The sequence below is a fragment of the Schistocerca serialis genome, chromosome 2 (assembly GCF_023864345.2).
Source record: "Schistocerca serialis cubense isolate TAMUIC-IGC-003099 chromosome 2, iqSchSeri2.2, whole genome shotgun sequence".
In the NCBI taxonomy this organism is placed as follows: domain Eukaryota; kingdom Metazoa; phylum Arthropoda; class Insecta; order Orthoptera; family Acrididae; genus Schistocerca; species Schistocerca serialis.
In genome coordinates this window covers 1,034,343,025-1,034,364,677 of record NC_064639.1, presented here as the reverse complement: position 1 = coordinate 1,034,364,677, position 21,653 = coordinate 1,034,343,025, and positions in this window count along the sequence as shown.

Sequence of the window (21,653 nt, the reverse complement as noted above, 5' to 3'; positions counted from 1 at the left end):
GGGATGGCATGAAGGTAGAGTTTCTGTGGTACTTGGGAACAACCTAAATACCGTCAAGAGAAGCGGCAAGAATCGGGGGGGTGGACCGAGGTCACGCTCGATTTTGGAATCGATATTCATATCTTTTTCAGTAAAACAAAAATCAAATTACTAACTGGCTTTGCCGGCCGCGGTGGCCGAGCGGATCTAGGCGCTTCAGTCTGGAACCGCGGGACCGCTACGGTCGCAGGTTCGAATCCTGCCTCGGGCACGGATGTGTGTGATGTCCTTAGGTTAGTTAGGTTTAAGTAGTTCTAAGTTCTAGGGGACTGATGACCTCAGATGTTAAGTCCCATAGTGCTCAGAGCCGTTTGACCAAGTAGCCGCAACAATACAATCCTCCCGTGCAAGTCTTTTTTATTATGGTCTTCAGCCAGAAGATTAGTTTGATCCTTCTCCCCGTGCTAGTATATGCAGACTGACCATCTGAACTGGTGTCACACCTTAAATTGGAGTACGTAAGTCAAGACCCAGCCACAAGAAGATATCGAGTACAGCAGCCAGCTAAAGCGAGAAGGCATGAAGGTAGAATGTCTGTGGTACTTTGGAACAACCTAAATACCGTCAAGAGGAGCGGCAAGGATTGTGGGGGTAGAACAAGGTGACGCTCGATTTTGGAATCGATAGTCATATCTTTTTCATTAAAACAAAAAACAAATTAATAACTGACTGATCTTAGATTGTATTGTTTGTTTTTAAGTAAAAATTGACGCGACATCGTCGAAAGGCCTTCGTGGAGTGTGAGGGCGGTTGATAGATCTGAATGCCTCAGTTTTCAGCCTAGAACAAAATTTCAAAAACTGCTTATAAACTGAAAGGAACATAAAATATTTTCTAACATAGCACGTAGAGATATTTAAAACATGGTTTTTGACAAAATGGCGCCACTCTAAAATAAAAAGTCGATTGTTTTCGAAAATTAGTCGTTATATAAACCTGCACAAAAATTGAAATTAAAATATATCGCAAAAATCCTTCGTACTACAGCAAAAACAAAAAAGAAAAGCCGAATGACAAATTACATAAAGGTATATTCAAACTGAACAAACGTTTAATCGGCAATGTCAGCACTGTAGAGTTGGTCTTTTTTCCGCCAATGTCGAAGCACTCCCGTTTTGACCAAATTAAATGGTTTAACTGGCTGCCGCTTGCCAATCGAAGCACTTTTTGGACGATTGCGATAATTTTTCGAATCTTTTCGATCGGTCCAAATACGTTTATTTGTCATTTACAAACACTCACGTTTTACTTCATTTAAAGAACAAGCGAAATGGCAAGTTAAGGAGACGCGAGACGAACACGTGCTTTCAGACTGTTTACTGTAAATGAATCAGGTTATGAAGAGATATCTTGTTGAGAATAATATTTTAGTTCATACTAATGCCCTCTGTGATACCATTCGAAACCAACTGGACCCCTTTTCCGTCGGTAACTTTTATAGTATTACACCGGGTGCATTCGAGCGCTCGGTTCGCCTGACCCCCATGAGTTAAATCGCGGGTTTAACATATTTCTTTTTATCTTCTATTGTACACGTTATATGAATGAATCTTAAAAATAGACTCTCTAAGGACAGGATGCGGCGACTCCATTTATTGGATGAGAACCTGTCCTGACCATCACTAAGGCGTGACCATCACTAAGGCGATTGTTAAATCAAAACTATGAAGCTACACCAGAAGACAGCATGGAAAATTTTGGACTGTGATACTAAAGTGAAGACACGGCAACTTAATGATGCCAAAGCCATATTCAAAGAGAAGTTATATCATCTTCGGTTTGAAAAGGAGAGGACTTAACTCATAGCAGGACTAATGACAGTCCATGGGAACTTTAAGAAACACCTAAGCACAATAGGTGTAGAGAAAGAAGCCCCTAAGTGCAGGGTGCGTGGTGAGGTTGTTGAAATCAAGCTACACCTGATTTTACAATGCGAAACATCCTGACGAAATTGTGTCTAATGAAGAACTAGTAGAGGGCCTCCTGCTACTCTGTAAGGGTAATGGTTGGCCTCTCTACAATCACAGGGAGTGAAAACGAAGAATAAGCTCTGGTATGGTGCGAGAAATAGCAGGCTTGGACCTCTGTTGTTTCTGTCTCCGTGTTCAAATCAAGCATCTCACAAGAAGGAATTAAACACGATGTATAAGTTCATGAAAAGTGGTACGCTCTGTGTAGTTACTCACTTTTAACCCACTACACTGTATAACATAAAGGTAATAAGGAGCAAAGTGAATGCAAAAAAATTTTATCATTCATTAAAACTCATATATAAGTTGTGACTAATTTAGATGTGCAACAGGTGCCATAATATCGCAGCACATGTAAACGCGAATAAACAGAGAACATACTACGGGTCTCTCCAGGTTACCGCTCGCAGAAGGTTTCGAACATACCTGGTAAACATGAAAGCAATGTCACGTTCAGGATGCAACCTTTAAGATTGTGAGATGCAGAGATGCCTGACAGGCGGTCTCTTCGTAGACGCAACGGAAGAGCTGATACCAAGATGTGACAGTTCACATAATGTGAAAGAAACCATTAAGATATATTTCGTGCCACTGTAACTAAATGAAAGAAAGTGAGCCTAATAGAGCAACAAAATACACTCTAAGCCAAAAAAAAGTCGTATCACGAAGGGAGGAAATAGGTAGATGCGATGTATATTTACAGACAAGTAAAACAATTACATTTTCAGAAAAATTAGATAATTGATTCAACAGTAAGAGGTTCACAAACTGAGCAAGCCAATAATACTTTGGTGCATCTCTGTCGCTTATGCAAGTCGTTATTCGTCCTGGAATTGATTGATAGAGTTTTCGCATGTCCTCCTGAGACATAGCGCGCGAAATTCCGTCCAATCGGTGCGTTACAGTGTCTAAACCCGTGATGGTTGGAGAGCCCTGCCCCAAATACTCCGAACGTTCCCAGCTGCGGAGAGATCTGGCGACGTTGTTGGGAAAGTAGGGTTTGCCAAACACGGAGACTAGTAGTAAAAACTCTCGCAGAATGCGGGAGGGTATTATCTTGCTGAAATGTAAGATCTGAGCGGCTTGTCATGATGGGCAACAAAACGTGGCGTAGAATATCGCCGACGTAGCACTGTGCTTCAAGGGTGCCACGGATGAAAACCAAAGTGATCCTGCTGTAAAAAGAAATGGCACCCCAGACCACAACTCCTGGTTGTCGAACAGTGTGGCAGGCAACAGTCAGGCTGGTATCCGACCACTGTTCCGGGTGTCTCCACACACGCCTTCTTGCTACCTAATCTCAGTTCGAAGAGGGGCTCGTAACTGAAGACATTTTTACTCCAGTCAGTGATATTCCAGGCCGAGGACGTGTCTGGAGACATCCCGGACAGTGGCGGGATACCAACCGGACGTCGCTAGCCATACTGCCCGAAAGCTAGGAGTTATTGTCCAGGCTACCGTTTCATTTCACAGCAGGACCGCTTTGGCTGTCACCTGCGTCACCCTTACAGCACAGCTGTACGTCGACGATATTCTACGCCCTGGTTTGTTGCTCTTCATGGCAAGCAATCCTGTGTTTACATTTCAGCAAGATAATGCCCGCCTGCACACGGCGAGAGTGTCCACCGCTTGTCTCTGTGCTTGCCAAACCCTCCTTTGGGCCGATAATGTCGCTCAAATTGTGAAGTTCGTTGTCTTGAATAAATCATCCAATTTTTCTCAAATTGTTTAAAAAATCTACTTTACCCCACCTGAGGCAGCAATGTTACTGACAATACACCTCGAGTTTTTCATGTGAAATGTAGGATTCTCCATTTTATACGAGTTACTTTCGAAGACAGAAGAAATCGAGGTATACACGCGTTCTTACATCACTAAAGTATCGTTACTTGTTGTGAAAATATTGTAACAGTATGGCATGAGCTCGAAGTATTTTCTTAACAGATAGGGAAAAATCCTTTCTTATCTGTTACGTGATGCATCACAGGCTTAAAATATTAAACTCATTTTTTGCTAACGACGGAGTGTTAAGATCTACCTCTATCATAGAACGCTTCCTCACTTTCAAGCTCCCTTAAGGTAACCAGATGCCTCGCCACATACGAAGACTCTTACGGTAACACCGCAGAGAAGTTATAAATATCAGGTTCAAATGGCACTGAGCACTATGCGACTTAACTTCTAAGGTCATCAGTCGCCTAGAACTTTGAACTAATTAAACCTAACTAACCTAGGGACATCACACACATCCATACCCGAGGCAGGATTCGAACCTGCGACCGTAGCGGTCGCCCGGTTCCAGACTGTAGCGCCCAGAACCGCACGGCCACTCTGGCCGGCTATAAATATCAGGTTTATACTACATATCACTTTATAAATTCGGTAATATATCTGATTTTATTGCGACGATCGTCTCTCCCTATGTAGCTGAGAGTTTCAAATAGCGCTAAAGGATATCGCTGCAACGAGTCAAGAATCATATCTGCTCTGTCCTAGTCGTCACATCACTTCCACCCGTTAGTTGGCATGCCATTGATATCAAACTGATAGGCTAATTCATTAAATTGATCATGAGAGTCCCTTTGTAAGGCGAGTAATTTTTTCCAGCAGTCGGATTACACTCACCAGGTAGTTCAAATGGGAATCCATGGAGGGAAGATGCTGTACTTTGCAAGGAACACTACTGAGATCCACCATTTGCAGCTGACCGCTGAAGGAGTCTATCGCCGACAATGTACCGCCTATTAACGGCTATGTGACTGTCACCATACATAAAAAGTGCTCTTGGTTGCCGGCCGAAATGGCCGTGCGGTTAAAGGCGCTGCAGTCTGGAACCGCAAGACCGCTACGGTCGCAGGTTCGAATCCTGCCTCTGGCATGGATGTTTGTGATGTCCTTAGGTTAGTTAGGTTTAACTAGTTCTAAGTTCTAGGGGACTAATGACCTCAGCAGTTGAGTCCCATAGTGCTCAGAGCCATTTGAAACATTTGCTCTTGGTTCTTCAGGCACACACAAGAGTCACTGATAGTGTTACGCTTTCTGGCAGAAATTCTGTTTGTGACTTGGAATCAAGTCTACGCATTCAAACATATACTTGCTTTGGATATTACGGAGATATCTTTCAATGATTACAACCACTGGCAAATCATATTTGTGACATGTTCACATCTCAAAACGAGTCACCTTTTTTCGAACATACCTGCAACAAAGCGCGAGCACGGGTTTTTAGACAGTCCCTCAGCATCTTGTAAGAGTTGCGCAGTATCTGGTCCGCCTTCCCTGCAGCTCTGTGTGTGTGTGTGTGTGATACATCCAATTCATATCGAAACTGAGCAGAAGTTGGAAAGCGCTATGTCTACTACCTTCCGAAATCCGTGGAGAAAGGGCTTAATGCGACAGGACCTTCGTTTGAGCGCTCGGTGGAAGTGGGTACATGTTGTCGTAGCTCCGCCAGCCATGTACAATGTGTAGGGCCAGCACCAAACGAAGCTTTCTCCTCCTGTATGAGGTATTAGGAAAGACAGCATGAACAGTTACGGTAGTGTTTCTTGTGGGGAAACTTAAGGAAGACCCCACATCATACAGGAACTTTAAGATGGATGAGGATTTTGGTACAGTATTGTGATGCGTCTCCAAACTACATACAGGCACTGCAGTCTGAAGAAGATCTGACTCCCACAAGGAGCATTCATGTCTGTCACCCAAACATTTTCTCTATCATCATTATTTTATACCATCCAACAGAGAAAACAAACTACAAACAATAAAAACTCTGCTAACTTCATCCGACGGAGAACTCGATACATATATCGAAAACAAATATTGTCCTCGTGCTGGGAATATATTTTTTACAACATAATATTAACAGCGTTGCATTCCTCACGACTAATAGATCATAAGCCTCACCAGTCTAGCATTGTAGCATGTTTTAAATACAAAACTCTGTACCCAGGGGAATGTATGTGTTCATGTTGCACGATCATTTCTCTCCTACCGATACGTTCTTGGTACTGACTTCAAACACTAGAACAATAGTTTAAAATTGATAGCGCTGTTGATTTACATAAAACACTTCAATCTACATCCGTCTGGAGCTCCATCGTGCAAAAAAAACTGAAGTTTCTTCTTCTTAACCGTCTTTTATATCATCACAAGACTTTCATATCTACACTACTGGCCATTAAAATTGCTGTACCACGAGGATCACGTGCTATAGACGCGAAATTTAACCGACAGGAAGAAGATGCTGTGATATGCAAATGATTAGCTTTTCAGAGCATTCACACAAGGTTGGCGCCGGTGGCGACATCTACCACGTGCTCACATGAGGAAAGTTTCCAAACCGATTTCTCATACACAAACAGCAGTTGACCGGCGTTGCCTGGTGAAACGTTGTTGTGATGCCTCGTGTAAGGAGGAGCAATGCGTACCATCACGTTTCTGACTTTGATAAAGGTCGGATTGTAGCCTATCGCGATTGCGGTTTATCGTATCCCGACATTACTGCTCGCGTTGGTCGAGATCCAATGACTGCTAGCAGAATGTGGAATCGGTGGGTTCAGGAGGGTAATACGGAACGCCGTGCTGGATCCCAACGGCCTCGTATCACTAGCAGTCGAGATGACAGGCATCTTATCCACATGGCTGTAACGGATCGTGCAGCCACGTCTCGATCCCTGAGTCAACAGATGGGGATGTTTGCAAGACAACAACCATCTGCACGAACGGTTCGACGACGTTTGCAACAACATGGACTATCAGCTCGGAGACCATGGCTGCGGTTACCCTTGACACTGCATCACAGACAGGAGCGCCTGCGATGGTGTACTCAACGACGAACCTGGGTGCACGAATGGCAAAACGTCATTTTTTCGGATGAATGTTTACAGCATCATGATCGTCGCATCCGTGTTTGGCGACAGTGTGGTGAACACACATTGGAAGCGTGTATTCGTCATCGCCATACTGGCGTATCACCAGGCGTGATGGTAGGGGGTGCCCTTGGTTACACGTCTCGGTCACCTCTTGTTCGCATTGACGGCACTTTGAACAGTGGACGTTACGGGCCTTTCTGGATACAGAAGATATTCGACTGCTGCCCTGGCCAGCACATTCTCCAGATCTCTCACCAATTGAAAACGTCTGGTCAATGGTGGCCGAGCAACTGGCTCGTCACAATACGCCAGTCACCATTCTTGATGAACTGTGGCATCGTGTTGAAGCTGCATGGGCAGCTGTACCTGTACACGCCATCCAAGCTCTGTTTGACTCAATGCCCAGGCGTATGAAGGCCGTTATTATGGCCAGAGGTGGTTGTTCTGGGTTTCAAATGGTTGAAATGGCTCTAAGCACTATGCGACTTAACTTCTGAGGTCATCAGTCGCCTAAGTAACCTAAGGACATCACACACATCCATGCCCGAGGCAGAATTCGAACCTGCAACCGTAGCGGTCACGCGGTTCCAGACTGAAGCGCCTAGAACCGCACGGCCACAGCGGACGGCTTTGTTCTGGGTACTGATCTCTCAGGATCTATGCACCCAAATTGCGTGAAAATGTAACCACATGTCAATTATAGTACAATATATTCGTCCAATGAATACCCGTTTATCATCTGCATTTCTTCTTGGTGTAGCAATTTTAATGGCCAGTAGTTTACTATACACTGATAAGAGATGCTAACCTCCTCGACATGCGTGCGTATGGAGGAAAAGTGTGCACTTTGCTGTGTGACGTAAGACTGATACTCAACAGCAGTTACAGTCTCAGATCGCTCTGTTCCTTCATGAAACGTGGAATATGTCCCACTTCTGGACAGCTGCAAATTAAAATGGTGACTGTGTTCCAGGGAGGGTTGATCAAAGACAAATCAGGGAGATACACGGTAAGAATGTGAGAATGCTACGTGACTCCTATCCATATAGGTATGCGCTATGGCGCACGATGATAGAACAGCTAGAACGGACATACTGCACAGTCACATACCTGCATTAACAATCTAATATATGGTGCTCGCATAACAGTGAAGGGGTGGTTTAGCGATGGTACAGAAATTGGGAAGCATGCTGCCGTGTCATTGGTTTAATTTATCGAAACACTGATAAAATGCTAAAATCGACCCACTATCAATTGTGGTGCTTGCTACAGTAGATCGACAGAGTCTTTTCCATCCCATCTGTCCACTGGTCCACTGTTGATTACCCTCAAATGATTGACTGAGCTCACTTATTCGATATATAATCTTAGTGCAGGGCAACGCCCTCTGGGGATGGCCTGCACCGAAACGGTGATCGTGTACGTAGCCCCAATATGAGGAATCAATCGAAATGAGACACCTGGACATCTGCTGCCCCTCACATATAAAGATAACTTTAAATATAGAGGTCATCAATGAGGGATCAATCGAAATGGGACGCCTGGACAACTGCTACCACGTCACTGTGAAAGAAAACTTAAAATGTAGAGGTCATCAACCACCCTCAGTCAGCAGTCTGAAACACGCCACGATGCAACAAAACTCTTCTACTTTCCATATGTTATCGTGTCTTCTGCATTTATTTTTTTGCCAATATAAAGCACCGCCCCTCTCTTTTATTTCAGTCATCCTGTGCATTGTGGAAGCAGCAGCAGCTTAATTTACACTGTGTGATGTCCACTTTTCTGTGAGTGCCAACTGATCAAAACGTCTTGATGTTGGTGTAGCACCTGACACAGACCTCAAAGTCGTGGTGGAAAATCAAAATGATGGTGGTGTATGTAGCTGTTCTCATACACTGCTTGGATGTGTTAAAACAGAAAAAAAACAATGTATCAAACAACGACACAGGGACCCTCTGTTGCAGCTGATAGTCTGTGGGATGAGGTCCTCCTACACTACAGGTGACAAAACTTTACACTGGCCTGTGGGAGCGACTTCCATCACTGGCCAATCAGAAGCTTGCAGTGTCAGCAAGCAAACGGTTGCTGTATGTTTTTTTTTTTTTTTTTTTTTTTTTAACAATATTCTACTGCACTTCCGTTGAGGTAATAGTGATACATGCAAGTTGACTGCTGTCTTTGATGCTTTCCTGGAAAAGAGAGCCATCTGCCTCTAAAGTGACAAAGATCCATGTTAAAGGACTACAGAAAGTAGATGGAGTGATTGGTTGAAAGCAAAAGAGGGATATGTTGCTACAGGCCATTTATCAGCATTCACCCTTTTTTTTCGATGTTTCAAATGGCTCAAATGGCTCTGAGCACTATGGGACTTAACTACTGTGGTCATCAGTCCCCTAGAACTTAGAACTACTTAAACCTAACTAACCTAAGGACATCGCACACATCCATGCCCGAGGCAGGATTCGAACCTGCGGCCGTAGCAGTCGCGCGGTTCTGAACTGCGCGCCTAGAACCGCTAGTTTTCGATGTTTCCTCGGGGCGTATCAGTTGTGTGGTATAACCTGTGATCGACGTGTATACAACTGCGTGTTACGTGTGTGACTTCGAGCACTATCTACCTGTGATCATTAACAGCAAGCCTCTTTAAACCACAGTCACCAGAGGACTTCCCACTCATGTCGGCTGAAACACATCCCTTCGTGGAACACCTGTTCTGGTACTCTCCTCTATATGAACGAAGATGTGTGTGAAGTAGTCCATTTCTCTGCTCATCTCAGACGTAAATCGAGTCTTTAGTTTCATATAGGTACGAAGCGACTGTTACTATACTTTTCATGTTCGTCCTACCCTAAATGCATGGAAGTGTATTATCGGGGAGAGAGCAGGACTTGGATTTTTAGTAGTTTGGTGTATAAGATGCACAGACATTCTCGTATAAAATCAAACAGCACATGGGTATATCTGCAGTTTGACCATATACATATGTAAATCTGTGAAAAAATATGGAAAATGACATAAAATCGGTAAAATTCGAGGTAAACCTGGTATAATCAAGAAAAATTGGTGTGAGATACGTAAAAATTGAGGGAAATACCATGAAATACGTAAAATTGGGAAAATCCAGAGAAATTACAGAAACGGACTGAGAATATATAAAATTACAGAAAAATAACATAAAAAGGTCACTGAGCAAAATCAATAAAACTGTGTGTTCTGGAGGAGGATAGTAGACTGCTGCTGCATATTTGATGCCCATATTTCAAGCCTAGCTAAGGAAACTACCGAAATCTGCTGATTCAATGCTATCTGACACTGATGTTCTAAAACACCTTGTCATCAAGCTGTCGTCACCAAAATTGCGTTCACAATCGTAAATTCGTTAGCCTCGTAGTGCTATATGTCCTATAATTAACCCCAGAAATAGTTTATTAGCAAGAAGCTAAAAGACCGTCTCAGAAATTTTTGTACTTACAAAAACAATTTCTCACTTAAGAATAGCTATGATCTCATAGAAGGTACCAAATACATACCAATACCAGTGGGTGGCAAATTTGCTACAAAGGGCATAGTAAACTTCACACCAATATGCCTGTTCATGACAAAATCCAAATAATTAAAACAAAGTTATCCAAGGCTGAGATATTTGAACTCAGTGAACTACTACAACTACTACAACTAATCCTCTCACATAATCACTACTCTTTCAACAACATAATTTACAAGCAAGAAGATGCCCCTGCAGTGGGCAGCAGTTTGGAGGGAATCCTTCTAGACATTTACATTAATCAGCTGTTCAGATTAGAATGTTAGCTTACAGATAAAATAATAATAAATTATGGCAAAAGCTATAGTGATGCTACAATTATGCTGTACAATGGTACAGCTAAGGAGATTGAAAAACTCACAAATACTTTTGGTAGCATGCTTAACAATATTAACTTCGATGTATAACATCAAATATATAAAGGAATTATTTTTGTTGATCTTACAATTTACAATGTAAATAACAAACATACCATTCAAATTTAATGTAAACCCACTACCACTGATGTTGCCGTAAACATCTTTTCCTGTCACACAATACAACACAAAATGACATTCTTCCCCTCTAAACTTAATCGTATACACAAAGTCCTCTTGGTGAAAAAAAAGAAAATGACACTATCAAAAGAACAGATACAAACCAGAAATAATTGATAAACGTAACAACAAAATCAAAAAGAATCAGTGCACACCTCCAAAATCAGATTAGCAAGACCACATCCACACATTTTCTGACATCCCTTTTACCATAACAGTGGTATTCAAATATCCTTCAGCACTAAGAATAAGCTACAACAGGACATCATTCACTGTAGCCGATGTCAGCCTATCAAGTATTTACAAACTTTCATGTGACAATTGCCCACAGTTCTACACATGCCGGGAAGAAAGAAGTTTCTCTATAAGGTACTGGAAACACATGGATGCAATCTGGCTTAACAACTTTCATAAATACATTTTTGCAACACATCTGAAAGAACATGGTCTCTCAGCTGCAACCATTACAGATAACCTGCAGATACTGCACAAAGAAAAGAAAATGAATCTTCTTGAAGGCCTTAAAATTTATATCCACACCTCCATCTCACCACATCTCATTCTTAGTGACAAGTAGACCTGACAAATAAGTCACTCGTACACATTTTTAATGAGATTGTTGGAAACTAAAACTGTTACTCAAGCCACCCCCCCCCCCCAAACTAGTAAAATAAAGGTTACAACATAGTATAGTTTGCCATCAACCATTCTATACATAATTTTTAAGTGACAGAGTGGTTCCATATCACGTAACCATTTTATTTTCACAGTATGTAACACACTGACCGAAAAAAGCAACAACGAAAACAATTCATGTAGCGTACAGAAGTTTTGGGAATATATTTGTGTAGCTAACATACAGCATCCAGAGGGTAGTAGTAGTCACCTGTAAACTGACGATTTTTTCCCCTGACCATCATTCTCTGCCGGCCATCATTCTGAACTGACCATCATTCTCCTGTGACCATTATTCTCCACACTGTAAACTGACCACCATTACCATCACAAACACACTTGTGTGTGTGTGTGTGTGTGTGTGTGTGTGTGTGTGTGTGCGTTCGTGTATGTGTGTATACAATTCAGAGGCAAGTGTCTTATGCTCTTTATGCACATAACGATTTTAATAACAAGCTGATGAAATATCAAGTTGTGTATTTGTAATCAATCTTAGCTAGTTTACACAAATATGTTAAAGTTTTATGAATAATACGTATCTCTAGACAAGCAGCCACAAGTTTGCTTCTATCTTCCAATTGGCTGCCTCATTTTAATACCGCATTGCTAGTGGCCGGAGACGGGAGAGAAGGGGGAAAGGGGATATGGTACACAGCACAACTGGGGACGTTCCACTATCTTGGTTTATTTAATTTCACGTCATCTTGCATTTTTATAAGTTCTCTCCATCCGCCATATTTGATTTTCAAATTTCCCACAATCCGCTATCTTGGATTTTGGAATTTCCTACCACCGCCTTGACTGTGACACAGACTAATGGTAGAAAGTTGAAATTTTCACCAGAAACAACGTAGATAAGCTAACTGTACATTTTTTATTTCATCTTCATGGTCTCTATGTAAGAGATACATAGTGGCTAAAGACTGTTGCAGAGTATGCCTGAAAGACTATTCTTTAAATAATTTCAAACACATTCTAGACGGGTAGCCTCTTTCTTTGAACATCTGCCAAATAAGATTTTTCAACATGCCTGTTACACTAAATCCATCCATCCTTGTAACCTTCCTTCCCCTTTAGGTATGCGCTTTTTAAAGATATTGCTGACTGGGATAAATAAATTTGTTCTTCTTTCTTTTCTATTACTTCCTTTCAGTCTGTACATGTAACTTTGATGGTCTAGATATTTTTTGTTTTGTTTCTAGTACGATTTGTGGCTCTGTTTTGCTTTATTTATATTGCTAAATGAAACTCTTGTTAATTGGGTATGTATATGAACATCAACTTACGTTTGATCTTCTTTGTAAGACTTTTGGTAAATGTACTGTGTAAAACTAAATGCAATATGCTGCGCTGTTGTATAAACTGTGATACGAGAGTGATATCTATATCTGCAGTCGAACAGTGGGTGTGTAGTGGCGCAATGTGTACACGCATGTGTTGTGAAACATGCTAGTATTGCCTAGTAAGAAAACTTAGCCAAATTTACAGCCGAGCTTTTGTACTTTGGACATGGTTTCAATTGAATTTTTTTTCGAAATAAATGTAGTTTATGTAAAGAGTGTTCGTAATCTGTTTTGAACTGCTGACCCATCATAAACTGTAGTCTCTGCTATTCACTATCTCCATTTTTCTCTTTTATTTTGACATAGCTTTTATTGCATGTGTTTACATATATCTTTTGATGAGGTGAGTTGTAATAGGAGTGTGGAGTGTTCCAATTATGCAAATTTACATTTTGAGTGTGGCGTGCGGTAAATCGGTAGGTTATAGTATCCACCGTTAGATTCCGACCACCGAACAATCGTAACATGGCTGCTTATTTGCTGTTGGTGGGAGGCTCGACAATGGTGGAACTTTAAGTCTGACAAATGTCCGACGACGCAAACTATGTTTACATTCAGTAGAACGTCGTATTACCGCATACTCATGAGCAACTGTGAGTTTATTTGGCTTTCGCAGCTGTAGTCGATCAAAATTCCAGCCTTTTTCCATCATTACTTATGAAATTAGTCATGGGTTTCTTTTTGCTATTTATATTCTTTTGGTGTTCATTACTAGTTCCCGACATCGTTTCTTCTTTAACTTCATAAGTGAAATGCATTCTTTTGAGTATAAATAACCAAAATTTCTTTCATCACATTTTCTCGAACCAAGTTATATAAATTTACGGCCAAAGTTACAAAGAGTACATCTCTTAGAACTGTTTCCCTCACCCATAGCTAAACTTAGAGACAGGACTGTCATATACTCCACATCTGGGAAACCTAAAGCCGTACTTTTCAATAATGGACCACATTTTAGATGTAAAAAAATGTCAACCTGGGAATAACCGTGTTATATACTTCAACTTATCACCTAGCAGGAAATCCAGCAGCCCATCACGTAAGGTAAATCAGCAGGCTACGCTGCACATACTGCAGCAACAACAATAATTCTTGGAAAAATATTGTAGAGAACACAGAAGATGTGATGAACAGTGCTTGATGTGACAGGGTTTATGAAGGGTGAGAGATCTTCGTGTTCTGTGGAGGATAAATTACCTTTCCCTTCTGGGGATGAGTTAATTTGGGTTGCTAATGAGAAAAAGTGTGATAAGTGGTGGAAAGAAAACTAGTGGTCATGAAGAAATGTTATGAATGTAAAATAAATAGAAATTTGGCATATTTGAAGCCATATAAGGCAAGAGTGGCACAAACAAAGAAACTGAATTTGATGAATGGTGCAGGTAAAAACTGTAGTACTTGGATCCAGTTAGCTGACCCACTTCCAGTACTGGTGACTTAACTGAAGGAGATATTTAAAGATGAGTTCTTGCGTACATAATTTTGTAGTATGGTGGCTTCACATATTGATTTTGTAATGAAAAGTGAGCAGACTCATGGTGGAAGACGCTTGGTAGTATTATTAAACATTTAATTAGTAACTTTGGTAATCAGATTTGAGTTGTTATAGCACGCTGATGAGCAGTAACTTACAAGATATATAAAATAGAAATAAGGAAGATATATGCAACAATAATTTATTAAGGGATATATTGTTTGAGTGCGTTAAGTACACTAAATTACTACAACTGGGAATCAACGATAACAGAGCCATAATGGACAAATGTGTTTGATGAAATGTGACGTTTACCGTCGGCGGGGAAATAACTGCACTTCTCTTGAATGCTAAGGTATAAACTTATTGTAATTATTTGTTTTGCGTGATTATCTACATTGCAACAGTTCATACATGTCTTAATGGTAAATCTGAGACCATAAACTAAATCAATCATTCTGTAAGAAGGCTGTAAGATACTGTTTCCATTATTGTTACGTAAATTTCATCTTAATCAACAGTATAGAACCGTTCACCTAACATTGCTAACCACTTTTTTTTTCTCGGCCAGTTTCCGTTGACAAAATCAGGAATTTGTTGCTTGTTGGACATAATGGAATATTCTCACTTCCGCCCCTATAGTTTCATGAAGATCTGATAGTTGGCGGTGCTTCGGGTGACCTTCAAAATGGCGTCTGTAGCAGATGTGCGTTCCAAACAGAGAGCTGTCGTTGAGTTTCTTTTGGCGGAAAACCAGAGCATCGCACATACTAGGCGCTTGCAGAATGTCTACGGAGATGGACAGTGAACAGAAGCACGCTGAGTCGTTGGGCGAGGCGTATGTCATCATCGCAGCAAGTTCGCATAAGGCTGTCCAATCTCCCGCATCCCGGCCGGCTCCACACAGCTGTGATTACAGCAGCGTTGGAACATGCAGACACACTCGTTCGAGGTGATCGACAGATCACCATTAAACATACCGCAGCACAACTGAAAGTCTCTGTTGACAGTGGTGACACATTCGTCGACCAGTTGGGGTACTTAAAGGTGTGCCCGCCGGGTTCGTCGTTGCCTAACAGAAAACCATAAAGAGAAACGAACACCGTCTGTGCGGAATTGCTTGTGCGTAAGAAGACTGATCGTGACAACTTTTTGTGGAATATCGCCAAAGGCGACGAAACTTGGGTCCATCACATCCAACCGGAAACAGATGGTATTGACAGCGGCCTGAGACCGTTTGACGATGATGCTGTAGTCTACAGGAAAGTAGTATCACACTAAAGTTGTGAACAAATCAATGAGGATTTGCAGAAAATAAATGGGTGGTGTAATGATTGGCTGTTATCTCTCAATATTAGTAAGTATAACCTACTTCGTATTACAAAGTGAAAATCCCCATTAATGTACGAGTACAAAATAAATGCCCAGTCTTTGGAAGCGGTAACGTCCGTCAAGTATCTATGGTGTGACTATTCGAAATGATCTCAAATGGAATAATAAGATTACACAAGGTACGGGTAAGGCGAACTCTAGATTGCGGTTGATTGGTAGAATCCTTAAGCGATGCAGTCCTTCAACAAAGGAAATACGTTAGTTCGTCCAGTCTTGGCGTACTGTTCGTCTGTATGTGACAGTTACCAGTTGGGTCTGATTCAAGAGATTGAGAAGGTCCAAAGAAGAGCGGCAAGATTCGTGACTGGTACAGAGCTCGTACAGAGGCGTTCAGACATTCGTTTTTCCCTCACGTGATCCGCGAGTGGAACAGGAGGAGGGGAGGGGGGGGGAGAATATGACTTTGGCGCTAATTGTGCCCTCCGCCACACACCGCTTGGTGGCTAGCGAAGTATATATGCAGTTTATGGAAAAAGTTCAAGGCAATCGCAAAATGCGTTTTAGACAGGTACGTGCCGAGTAAAACTGTGAGGGACGGGAAAAACCCACCGTGGTTCAAAATGGTTCAAATGGCTCTGAGCACTATGGGACTCAACTGCTGAGGTCATTAGTCCCCTAGAACTTAGAACTAGTTAAACCTAACTAACCTAAGGACATCACAAACATCCATGCCCGAGGCAGGATTCGAACCTGCGACCGTAGCGGTCTTACGGTTCCAGACTGCAGCGCCTTTAACCGCACGGCCACTTCGGCCGGCTCCCACCGTGGTACAACAACAAAGTTAGGAAACTACTGCGAAAGCAAAGAGAGCTTCACTCCGAGTTTAAACGCAGCCAGAACCTCTCAGACAAACAGAAGCTAAACGATGTCAAAGTTAGCGTAAGGAGGGCTATGCGTGAAGCGTTCAGTGAATTCGAAAGTAAAATTCTATGTACCGACTTGACAGAGAATCCTAGGAAGTTCTGGTCTTACGTTAAATCAGTAAGTGGCTCGAAACAGCATATCCAGACACTCCGGGATGATGATGGCATTGAAACAGAGGATGACACGCGTAAAGTTGAAATACTAAACACCTTTTTCCAAAGCTGTTTCACAGAGGAAGACCGCACTGCAGTTCCTTCTCTAAATCCTCGCACAAACGAAAAAGTGGCTGACATCGAAATAAGTGTCCAAGGAATAGAAAAGCAACTGGAATCACTCAACAGAGGAAAGTCCACTGGACCTGACGGGATACCAATTCGATTCTACACAGAGTACGTGAAAGAACTTGCCCCCCTTCTAACAGCCGAGTACCGCAAGTCTCTAGAGGAACGGAAGGTTCCAAATGATTGGAAATGAGCACAGGTAGTCCCAGTCTTCAAGAAGGATCGTCGAGCAGATGCGCAAAACTATAGACCTATATCTCTAACGTCGATCTGTTGTAGAATTTTAGAACATGTTTTTTGCTCGAGTATCATGTCGTTTTTGGAAACCCAGAATCTACTCTGTAGGAATCAACATGGATTCCGGAAACAGCGATCGTGTGAGACCCAACTCGCTTTATTTGTTCATGAGACCCAGAAAATATTAGATACAGGCTCCCAGGTAGATGCTATTTTCCTTGACTTCCGGAAGGCGTTCGATACAGTTACACACTGTCACCTGATAAAGTAAAAGCCTACAGAATATCAGACCAGCTGTGTGGCTAGATTGAAGAGTTTTTAGCAAACAGAACACAGCGTGTTGTTATCAATGGACAATGGAGAGACGGCTACAGACGTTAAAGTAACCTCTGGCGTGCCACAGGGGAGTGTTATGGGACCACTGCTTTTCACAATATATATAAATGACCTAGTAGATAGTGTCGGAAGTTCCATGCGGCTTTTCGCGGATGATGCTGTGTTACACAGAGAAGTTGCAGCATTAGAAAATTGTAGCGAAATGCAGGAAGATCTGCAGTGGATAGGCACTTGGTGCAGGGAGTGGCAACTGACCCTTAACATAGACAAATGTAATGTATTGCGAATACATAGAAAGAAGGATCCTTTATTGTATGATTATATGATAGCGGAACAAACACTGGTAGCAGTTACTTCTGTAAAATATCTGGGAGTATGCGTGCGGAACGATTTGAAGTGGAATGCTCATATAAAATTAATTGTTGGTAAGGCGGGTACCAGGTTGAGATTCATTGGGAGAGTCCTTAGGAAATGTAGTCCATCAACAAAGGAGGTGGCTTACAAAACACTCGTTCGACCTATACTTGAGTATTCCTCATCAGTGTGGGATACGTACCAGATCGGGTTGACGGAGGAGATAGAGAAGATCCAAAGAGGGGCGGCGCGTTTCGTCACAGGGTTATTTGGTAACCGTGATAGCGTTACGGAGATGTTTAGCAAACTCAAGTGGCAGACTCTGCAAGAGAGGCGCTCTGCATCGGGGTGTAGCTTGTTCGGCAGGTTTCGAGAGGGTGCGTTTCTGGATGAGGTATCGAATATATTGCTGCCCCCTACTTATACCTCCCGAGGAGATCACGAATGTAAAATTAAAGGGATTAGAGCGCGCACGGAAGCTTTCAGACAGTCGTTCTTCCCGCGAACCATACGCGACTGGAACAGGAAAGGGAGGTAATGACAGTGGCACGTAAAGTGCCCTCCGCCACACAGCGCTGGGTGGCTTGCGGAGTATGAATGTAGATGTAGATGTAGAACGGCAATCCATGGAGTGGCGTCATAGCACCTCTCCTCCGAAGTAGAAGTTCGCAGCCGCATTCCGACATTCTTCGGGGTCTGTGAAGTGTTATTGTTTTTGATGTCCTCCATCATGGTGCAACGATCGACTCTAAAGTGTATTGCGGTAGTCTCGGAAAACTGAAGAAACAACTTCAGCGTGTTCATCGTCGTAAAAAGCCTACGAACTTCTCCTTCTCCACGACAACGATAGGCCTCACGCAAGTCCGTGCACCCGAGAGAAACTCACAAAACTTCAATGGAGTTTTCTTCCTCATCCTCCCTACAGTCCAAATCTCGCACATTCCTATTTCCTCTGTTTGGCCCGATGAAGTATGCACACCGTAGGAAGCAGTACGTGGTTGACGGGGAAGTCATTGTTGTAGCAGGACGTTGCGTCCGTCGTCGACCAGGAGAATGGTGCCACACGAGCATAAACACCCTCCCTGTCAGGTGGCACAAGGCAGTCGCGCTGTACAGAGGTTACGTTGAAAAATAGTGTTTTGTAGCCAGAAGAGTGGGGAATAATATGGTGTATTGGAATCCTGAATAAAACCAACCTTACTTATTGAATGTCCTTTATATTTGACGACAGATGATTGTTGTCAGGAATCTAATCTTCAGTATTTAAAATTGATACACTTGATGTATCGTATCTGGTGTAAACATTTTATCTTGAGACGTTCTAGGGAGCACCTCGTGATGAAATGGAGCGTAGATGTGAAGATGCATTTTGCTGCTTTCTTTTACTTTGCTTCCTTTTTACTCTGCACATAAATTTTTGACGGCATAGAATGTTTTCTTGTTTTATTCTATAGTAAGCAATGTGACTATGTTTTGCTACAAGGATCTCTTATTAAATTAGTATGCAACGGTTCACCTTATGTTTGATTTTCTTTGTAACCCTTTTGTTAAATGCACCACATATAATATGCTGCGCTGTTGTATAAACTGTGGCATGAGAGTGATACTGAAAGCTGCAGTCGAACTGTGAGTCAGTGGGTGTGTAGTACCGTCAATCATTCTAGTACTGCGCGGTAAGAAAACACGGACAATTTTACAACCGATATTTTTTATTTTCTGCATGGCTTAAACTGAATTTTTATGTGAACGTTATAAAGGAAAAAGTTAGACTGTTCGAATATTGCAAGTTTCACGGTGTATAATGAACAGTGACAATGTATCCACGAGTAGTGCGTGGTTCTCATTGTTAGAATTAATTTTTTTGCATTTCATTGAGTTGCATAAATTTATGTACTTTATTTGCAACATAATAAACTGCCATACAAGTTAAAACATTAGCCGTCACTGTGGAGACCTTTAAAATGTTTGCTACTCTACTGGCCATTAAAACTGCTACATCAAGCAGAAATGCTGATGATAAACGGGTATTGATTGGACAAATATATTTTACTAGAACCGACATGTGATTACATTTTCACGCAATTTCGGTACCCAGAACAATCACCTCTGGCCATAATAACGGCCTTGATACGCCTGGGCATTGAGTCAAACAGAGCTTGGATGGCGTGTACAGGTGCAGCTGCCCATGCAGCTTCAACACGATACCACAGTTTATCAAGAGTAGTCACTGGCGTATTGTGACGAGCCAGTTGCTCGGCCACCATTGACCAGACGTTTTCAATTGGTGAGAGATCTGGAGAACGTGCTGACCTGGGCAGCAGTCGAACATTTTCTGTATCCAGAAAGGCCCGTACAGGACCTGCAACATTCGGTCGTGCATTATCCTGCTGAAATGTAGCGTTTCCCAGGGATCGAATGAAGGGTAGAGCTACGGGTCGTAACACATATGAAATGTAACGTCCACTGTTCAAAGTGCCGTTAATGCGAACAAGAGATGACCGAGACGTGTAACCAATGGCACCCCATACCATCACGCCGGGTGATACGCCAGTATGGCAATGACGAATGCACGCTTCCAATGTGCGTTCACCGCAATGTCGCCAAACACTGATGCGACCATCGTGATGCTGTAAACAGAACCTGGATTCATCCGAAAAAATTACGTTTTGCCATTCGTGCACCCAGGTTCGTCGTTGAGTACACCATCGCAGGCACTCCTGTCTGTGATGCAGCGTCAAGGGTAACCGCAGCCACTGTCTCCGAACTGATAGTCCATGCTGCTGCAAACGTCGTCGAACTGTTCGTGCAGTTGGTTGTTGTCTTGCAAACGTCCCCATCTGTTGACTCAGGGATCGTGACGTGGCTGCACGATCCGTTACAGCCATGCTGATAAGATGCCTGACATCTCGACTGCTAGTAATACGAGGCCGTTGGGATTCAGCACGGCGTTCCGTATTACCCTCCGGAACCCACGGATTCCATATTCTGCTAACAGTGATTGGATCTCGACCAACGCGAGCAGTAATGTCGGGATACGATAAACCGCAATCGCGATAGGCTACAATCCGACCTTTATCAAAGTCGGAAACGTGATGGTACGCGTTTCTTCTCCTTACACGAGGCATCACAACAACGTTTCACCAGGCAACGCCGGTCAACTGCTGTTTGTGTATGATAAATCGGTAGGAAACCCTCCTCATGTCAGCACGTTGTAGGTGTCGCCACCGGCGCCAATCTTGTGTGAATGCTCTGGAAAGCTAATCATTTGCATATCACATCATCTTCTTGCTGTCGGTTAAATTTCGCTTCTGCAGCACGTCATCTCCGTGGTGTTTCAATTTTAATGGCCAGTAGTGTATTTGTGAAACCTGTTTGCCAGAACTGTGTATTCGTAACTGCGATAAGCATGCTAGAAGCGGATGGACTGTAGCTCCGCAGTGGGGCAGTTAGTTCATGTCGCATCGTTTTAAAACTGTATGAGGGACGTTGATAATGGACCCGTGTGTGGAGGAAACATAAACTTGGATTCATATAGCAACAGTTACTTTTGTCCAACTTGTGATCAAAGGAATGCCATAGAGTGTAATACTACTGCGTGGAGGATCCTGTACAATGTAAGAGCAGTTATCTGGTGCAATTTCACTACTGATGAAGCATCTGTCACCAACCATCGACGTCAGAGAGCACCGTCAATGCGAAGACACGCTGCAATGCATAGTGCTCTCCCCTTG